Here is an 8,593-nt window from a genome sequence, read left to right on the forward strand (position 1 = left end):
TAGGAACTACTTAGATAAACTATTCTCTATATTATATTAGTATTTCGCTCACCATTATTTTGCAATGCAAAGTATGACTAATGATCTAGTAGGTACTTTATTGTTTTTGTGTAGCTGCGGAACCTCTTGCTCATAGTGGGGAAAGACGTTACAAATTAAAAATGTGAATTTGTTTATCACTAGAAGCACCAGCATTTTTGCATACCTAGAAGCACCAGAGCGGTCAAGATGACGGGTATTAGAATTTTATATCGCCAGTCGTTTTTGTATCCGTTTTTACTTGAAAAAAACCTATATTGTGTTAATACCTACTAATAAAAGACATTTAGTTAATTTAAATAAATTATTTAACCACAATTTATGCAGTAGCAAATTTTTAAAATTTTGCTTGTACAAGATATACACACAAAAATTTTACATAGGTATATGCCAAATTTCACATGTTTTCTTTTTGTTGCAGTTCCCTGTTTGCCACTGCCTACGTTTATTATTTAATTCAGGTGTTGTATCTCTGATTTGTACTACTTATCTAGAACATTTTTGATCATTTTTCTGTGGTACAACTGGTTTCCATGGTTAGCTCAAGTCTTCGTGTTTGAAAATTTTTGATTTGTATAATTCCATCTTTTCGTTTTTTTTTATTGGCGGATAAATATCCTTTATTGCTCGGGTTATTGTTATCAGCTGCAACACTGCTGGTAGCCTTCTTTCGTAATACTTTTTATGCATCATGACAGTACTTCCTTTATTCATAAAGGGTCCCATTAGATGGCTCTATTGAACTACATGTTCCCCTAGAAGTTGGTTGTCTGGTCGTTGGTTCATCTATCCCTAGGTAAGGAAATCCGTTCAATTAATATTTGGACTAGACATTATAGCTGTAAGCCAGAATTTAATTCCAAACTTATCAGGTTTATACGCCATGTACTGGGTGAAGTGACATTTTGCCTTCGTGGGAAAAAGCTGTTCGTCAATAGATATATTTTAGCCAAATATAGGTACAGCAAAATATACAATTCACAATATATGGGTTCCATATTGCTGACGCAAGTGCAAATTTATCTGTTGATAATCGCTCAGATCTGATACTTTTTCTCGATAATAAGGACGGCATTTTTTTATAGGTAGACATCAGCGGCGGATCCAGCATCGTTAAGAGGGGGGGCCGATTGGCTAAAATGAAAATCGGACCGAAGAACTGAAAAATACCTGTTCAGTAATTTTTAAAAATCTATCGAATGACACCAAATACGACCCCCTACTTACGTAAAAGTAAGCAACCTTTATTCGAGACATTTTTTCTATTCCATAGAAATAGAATAATATAGAAATAGTCTGTCTCGAGAAATACATTTCCAAATGAAAAACTAAAAAACACGTGTTTAATATTTTTCAAAAACCTATCGAATGACATACAATAAACTACGAAATCAATGAAATACAACTACGATGGTTTGGTCACGTACAAAGAATGCACGAAGACAGAATCCCAAAACAAATACAAAACTGGAAACCGCAAGGTAGACAGAGGAAAAGTTTGCAGGCAGGAATAAACAAAGCCATGGATGAAAGAGATCTGCAAGTAGATCAATGTGCGGAGAGATGGATGGCGTACGGGTATCGGAAGACGGAGAACGTTGTAAACCGATAATATACATAATTACCTAGTAATACATAATTACCTAGACAAAGAAATCATAATTACCTAGTAGATGTGGGAACTGATATATTTTTGTAGACTTTTTAACTGTATAACAAGTGATAGGTCAAACTAGGGAGTTATGTATTTTTTGTACTAAATTTGGTGGCAAGGGAGATACGCGGTGTATACAGTGAGGTCGCTATTTACTTATCTGGTAAAAATATGCATTGCATCCTTTTTTAAACGATAAGTAGGGACTTTTTGAAACACATGACAGTAATAACTCATTTTCAGGGATAGTAATACATAATTACCTAGAAAAAGAAATCATAATCACCTAGTAGAGGTGGGAACTGATATATTTTTGTAGAGACTTTGTAACTGTAACAAGTGATAGGTCAATCGTGTGGTATGTCAAACTAGGGAGTTATGTATTTTTTGTACTAAATTTGGCGGCAAGGGAGATACGGTGTATACAAAGAAGTCGCTATTTACTCATCTGGTAAAAATATGCATTGGCGTCCTTTTTTAAACGATTAGTAGGGACTTTTTGAAACACATGACAGTAATAACTCATTTTCAGAGATTTATGGAGTTACACAGTTTACAGATTAGGACGACGATGTCACACTTGTAAGATTGTTCTCTAGTGTGTGTTCTAAAAGATGTTCTTTAAATCACTTGTCCTATTAAACTGCTTAAACCAAATTTCACACTTGTAAGGTTTTCCCCAGTGTGCACTCTCAAATGTGTCTTCAAATTAATTCGATGGTATAAAGGCCAAAGGGCGTAACCCTCAATTTATGAATTTTACAGGAGGCTTAAAAAACTGAATTACTTGTACTATGTAGCTAGTTTCAATTTTCTTGTAGCACGTCATCTCCTGAAATAAATAAATACAACAAAAATTTATATCATTGCTTACAACTACAAGAAAAAAGAATTTTATATCATATTTTGTGAATTACGCCTTTTGGCTGGCCTGTTTAAATATTTTGGTATGAGTATTGATGAGGGTTACGCTGTAAATGTCAGAAACCTCTTTATGTTGGTTGGCATTACTTATTACTTTAATGTGATATTTTTGTAAAATGACCGGGGAAAACCTACCGGTTATAACCTAAAACCAGTTTTTTTACTTCGCAATAACCGGTTTTGCCGGTTGTGGGGTTACCTTAGAAATTCCGAGAAAAAATACTGTTTAAATTCATCAATAATTATTCTTGATTTGTTTAATGCTTATATTCGTTAATGATTCTCATGCTCACTGAAATATGTTTAAAAAATGTGATAAGCTGAACTAGCTATTTTGATGAACTTGACATTCCTATTATGGGATCTCCAATTCAGCAAACATGACCTGCTTATTCTAAAAACAGATATTAAAAGATATTAGTATCAATATCAATCAGCTGTGTGTTGTGCAGAATGTGCAGTCATAGTTGTATTATTTATAATAAATGCTATACCTACACAAACGAGCCTATCATCTCACGGGGAAATTCTGGTCTGGAAAGTCCCTTCGACCATCCTCCGATGTAGATGTTTACCCTATGCGGTGATGATAGGGTTTGTGACTTGTGTTGTTCGGTTTCGCTGTTTGTAGCATCTTTATTTCCATAATTCCAAGTTTGAAGTTTATTTTGTAACTTGATTTGCCATTTCTTGGCGTTTCTCAGGTTGAGAATTCATCTCTTATCTTGCATTTTAATTAAGAGGATTGAGGTAGAGAAAACACAGTATTTAAAGGTGTAAACAAGAAGTGCAGCACAGTATTCTGTTACAGGACAACACTTGTCCGCAAAGTAGGCCATACGGCCGCCACGGCGTAGGCCGAAGCCTGAGAGACGCACGTGAGGTGCTCGTCAAGAGTCAGACATTGTTTGATTTGCGTGTATAGAATAAATTGCTATGTAGAAATGCTATCAATGATTGTCCCCGTTTAGGATTTAGTCCTCTTCAGGGTTTGTAGTGAATGTATATTGTTGCACAACGAAAAAGTGGTCGCAAAAGCAAACAGTCCGAGAAACACACTGGGGCAAGTGTTGTGTCCTGGTGTTCCTGGGTTATGCCGGACGGTGGTGTCCGGAAGGCTAAAAAGGCAACAGAGAAGAAAGTTTGATGGATTGTTGTTGGTTCCATAGACATTTACGTGTACTGTCCGTGCTTTGCTCTCGACCAGTCTCCCTAGAAACCCTTGTACAACGACAGGCGAACCTGCGTCCCTCGTCGGCGGTCAGGAGGTGGTTTTTGAGCGCAGCGTGGACAGTGAGCGTTCGAGTGGTGAAAATAGTTGCGGCTATTTTCTTGGGACGAACAGGTATAATTGTGCAATGAAGTTGGGAAACCGCAAAAAACCAACTTCTCCCTGTTCGGGGTAGGGAAGAGGATGTGTTATAGGTGGGTGCGGAAGGCTAACGGGGTAGCCTCGAGGATGTTTTCGTATTCTACCGGGAGTTCGTCAATGCATGTTTGCATTAGAGCAGACGGTGGATGAATCTTTTTGTGTTTGGGCTTTCGGTAGAATACGTGGCCGGAAGATGAACAGGAACATTTGAGAGATTCTTGTGTGTCGGAGGGGGACCGTTGATTACTTTGATTGTGAAGTTCCTGTTCAGAGAGCTTATTCTCTCGCTGATTTTGGGGATGTTTGAGATGTTATGGATTTCGTTTGAGGGATATCTCCAGTGCTCGTAGTTGCATCTACGCAAGATTCTACGTTCCACTCGCAACAACCTCTTATGTTTTGCTCTAGCGCAAAGAGAGTAGAGGCATGATTTGTACTCAATGATGGGTCGAATAAAGGTCTTGTAAGTGTGTATGAGAGTCTTCTTGTGTGTCTTGCCAATTCGTCCAGAGAGGGTTGAGAAGTCTGGCCCTGTTCCTTACCCTATCTAAAGTTGCCTTTAGATCTGCGTCCCAGTTAAGAGTCCTGGTGAACAGTACTCCCAAGTAGGTCGCAGTCGGGCTAACAACAAGCCTTTCTCCCAGCAATCTCAGTGGATATTGGTCGTCTTCATTTTTTATGATTCTTTGTGACACAGAAGGGGCGCGAAACACAATTGTTGTTGTTTTGTTCTCGTTCAGCGTGACTCTCCACTTACAACACCAGTCCCCGACCGCGTCCAACAGAGCCTGGGCTCTTCTGTGGATGAGTTGTGGGTTGTATCGAGAGGTTGTCGTGAGTAGAGCCGTGTCGTCTGCATAGAGAAACAGCCGAGTGCCTGGGATATTTTGGTTTGTGATATCGCTGTTGTAGATGATGTACAACAGCGGTGCTAGGACTGAACCCTGGGGAACTCCAGTTTGTGGAGTGAAGGGGATAGACTTTTGATCGCTTATTTTTACTCTGACAGTTCGGTTGTGGAGGTATGAGTGTACAATTTTGGTAAATTGTAATGGTAGCCCGACGTCCAGAAGTTTCCGAACAAGTCCGTCGTGCCAGAACTGATCGAAAGCCTTCTGCACATCTAGGAATGTGGCTATGGCGAATGAACCATCGTTGATGGTTTGAGTGACTTTAGTTGTGAAATCTATTAATGCATGCTGAGTAGATTTACCTGACTGGAATCCGTATTGGAATTTTGGTATGATGTTGTGGTTTTCGAGAAAGTTATTGAGCCTTTCTTTAAGGATTAGCTCAAGAACTTTACCCAGAGTGTTTATTAAAGAAATGGGTTTGCCTTTTTTCAAAAGCATTATGGTATTGGCCACTTTCCAAGGAGTAGGGTGTTTTTGAGACATGCATTGAATATTTTAGTTAGAAGAGGGATGATACTCTCTGGAAGTTTTTTGAGGCATCTTCGGTTGATGCCATCAGGTCCGGGAGCGCTGTTTTTACCAATTTGGCAAAAGCTCTCCGTTTCCCTGTTTGTGAGGGGGTCCATGATAGGATCATAGACTGGAACGTGGTAGTTGAGAGTAACATTTACTATGTATTCTGTGTGGAGTTTAAATAAGCGATCAAAGTTCGGGTTGTCTGGAGTTTGAAAATTGTTTTGAAGCGAATTTCTGAATGTTTCAGCTTTCCCATCTGGGGAATTGACTATGTGATTGTTGACCAACAGATGAGATGGTTGAGATATTTTTTGTTTTGTTAGGACTTTGAATTTGTGCCAGAATTTACTTCCGTCTCTGTAGTCCAGTTTTGAGGTAGCATCTTCCCACCGGCGAGCCGTTAGGTCAGATATCTCTCTCTTTATCCTGGCGCAGATTCGGTTGTATTCTGTTTTGATTAGTGGATTTCTGTTGGCCTTGTATTGACGTAGAAGACGTCTTTTTTGTTGAATTTTGGCTATGATGTATTGTGGAAGTGCCGGAGATGTATGGGTTATTTGTTTTAGTGGGATTGCGTGCGTGATCGCCTCGGTGATGAGGTTCTCAATTTCTGTTGCACTGGTGTCGATACTATCGTTAGTATCGAGTTCGCCTAACATAGGGAGATTTTGCGTGATGAAGTTTTGGAATTCAGTCCAGTTAGCGTGACGATAGTCTCTGGAGGGTTGGGTTGTTTTGGAATTAGTATGTCGGTATTGACAAGAATTGGTACGTGGTCTGACGTTATTGAGTCACCTATGTGGCATCCATCCTCGAACCGATCCAAAATGTTACTGGTAACTAGGATGTGGTCGACAATAGAGGCCCCAGTGGCGTTCAGAAACGTGTATTCAGTGTTGGTGATTCTTGAGATAGGAAGGTCTAGTAGAAAATCCGTGAGGCGGATGCCTTCTGGGTTTTGACGGTGATCACCAAACTGTGTATGTCTAAGAGCTTCGCCACCTTTTATAGTTTTGAATCGCTACCGAAAACAAAGAGTTAGGAGGGCGGAGCCTAAGCCGTGTAAAATTGCGTGCCATTTGCAACAAGCCTGTGGGTGGAATTACCCACTCACAAAAAAGTTTTGTGTATCTTGTATAAAATGTGATTTTTTTTTCGGATATACAACAAATTTGCAAAACATTTAGGACAATAATACATCCACTTCAGAATTTTAACAATGATTAATAATTTGTTTTTAATGATCTGATAGGTGTACATAGAGATGCATCAAGTCAAACTAGTTTGATTTTACTCAACAAACTTGACTTGACTATCAAACTTTTTTTGTAAAAAAGTTTGACTTGACTTGATTTCGATATCTTTAGATTTGACTTGATTTCGATATCTTTAGATTTGACTTGAATTCAAACATCTTTAAACAGTTTGAAAAGTTTGAATATTACGCAACATGTTTATTTTCAGTTTTAAATGAGACCACCTACGCTTTTATTTGTTCACTGGCGGATCAACGGGGGGTAGGGGGTGGGGGAGGGGAAATTCTCCTCTCCCAATAAGGTCCAAAAAAATTTTTTTGACAAATTTCAATAAACATAGAAATGTATTGGCTGATACGATATTTAAACCGCAGACAGACAAATAAAACCCAATAAACGCGCCACTTAGGATAATTATTAAGAAAGTTTAATGCATATGTATACATTAATTTTTTTTAAATTTAAACCCAACATTTGTAGCCTGTATCCGGAAAAAATTTAAATTGTAGATATAAAACCATATAGACCTGGATCCCGCGTACCAAAAAAAAGTTGATTAATAGCAAGCTGAAAATTCGTTAATAGCTTAACGGTGCCTAGTGAGACAAACTTTGATGTACGGGAACACTGGAACAGAAGAAGTTTTAATTGTGGAAAAGGTTAAAAATTTGGAACGTCAGACTACGTAAACGTTCCATGTATTTTGTCGGATAGAAATTCCAATTGATTTGTTACCATTTCATTAAACTCTCATGCAAAACTCAGACTGGTGTTTATCATCAACTGGGCATTTTAATGAGTGGAACACGAAGAACATATCAAATGACAGGAATCATGTTGGTTAGTAATAGCAGTCTGATTTTTGCATGAGAGTTTAATGAAAGGGTAACAAATCAATTGGATGTTCTGACCGACAAAATACATGGGACGTTTTCGTAATCTGACGTTCCAAATTTTTAAACTGTTCCATAATTAAACCTTCCCCTGTTCCAGTGTTCCCGTACATCAAAGTTTGTCCGACTAGGCTAGTCACTAGACACCGTTAAGCTATTAACAAATTTTCAGCTTGCTATTAATCAACTTTTTTTGGTACGCGGGATCCAGGTCTAATAACCCTATGGTTAGTTTTGAATTTTAAAGAAATACCAACGAATATACAGCAATACCGACCAGAACAATACCGAGAACAACGACCACTGTTGTCTGGCAATACTAACTTTTGTATTGTGGTACATATTTTCGAGTGAACTAGCAGCTTGGTACCACATGTTTTTTCGAACTGGCCCTAAGATAAATAAAAGCCTTTTTTAATAAAAGAAAGTCATAAAAATTCCAAATAAGTTTATTTTGAGCTATCCATTGAAAAACCAAATAGTCTTATTTTATTGTAACCCTTAAGGGCATAGACGTAACATGTCGCTTATCAAAATGTTAAATTTGTTTTAAATGTATTAATATTTTTCAAATCCTGAGAAAACTAATAAGAATTAAAAAAAAATTTATACGCAGCATGAAAGATTACTTTATTTCTGAGGGACGAACATCCCTGAAAACTTCTATGTATAATGTTTATTTTAATAAGATACAGGGGTGAACATAAAAAGGAAAATTTAGTGTTGTTATTAATTGCAAATATTTCATTCAAAACAAACTTTTTATTTATTCTAAGAGACTTTCGGCCTTCGGTAATAACGCAATCTTTCAGTCTGCGTTTAAATTTTTCAAAAATAATTATTAGTTTTCTCAGGATTCGAAAAAAATAAATATCTACATTTAAAAGTTTTAAATTAAAACAAATTTAAAATGTTGACTTTTATGTGGCACTCATTGTATTATTAATTTTCTTATCTTAATTGGCAACTAACATGTCTATCTCGACAAAAAAAGTATATCTACTAAATAAATTATTATTCAAACG

Source organism: Diabrotica virgifera, chromosome 9 (genome assembly GCF_917563875.1).
Source record: "Diabrotica virgifera virgifera chromosome 9, PGI_DIABVI_V3a".
NCBI lineage: Eukaryota > Metazoa > Arthropoda > Insecta > Coleoptera > Chrysomelidae > Diabrotica > Diabrotica virgifera.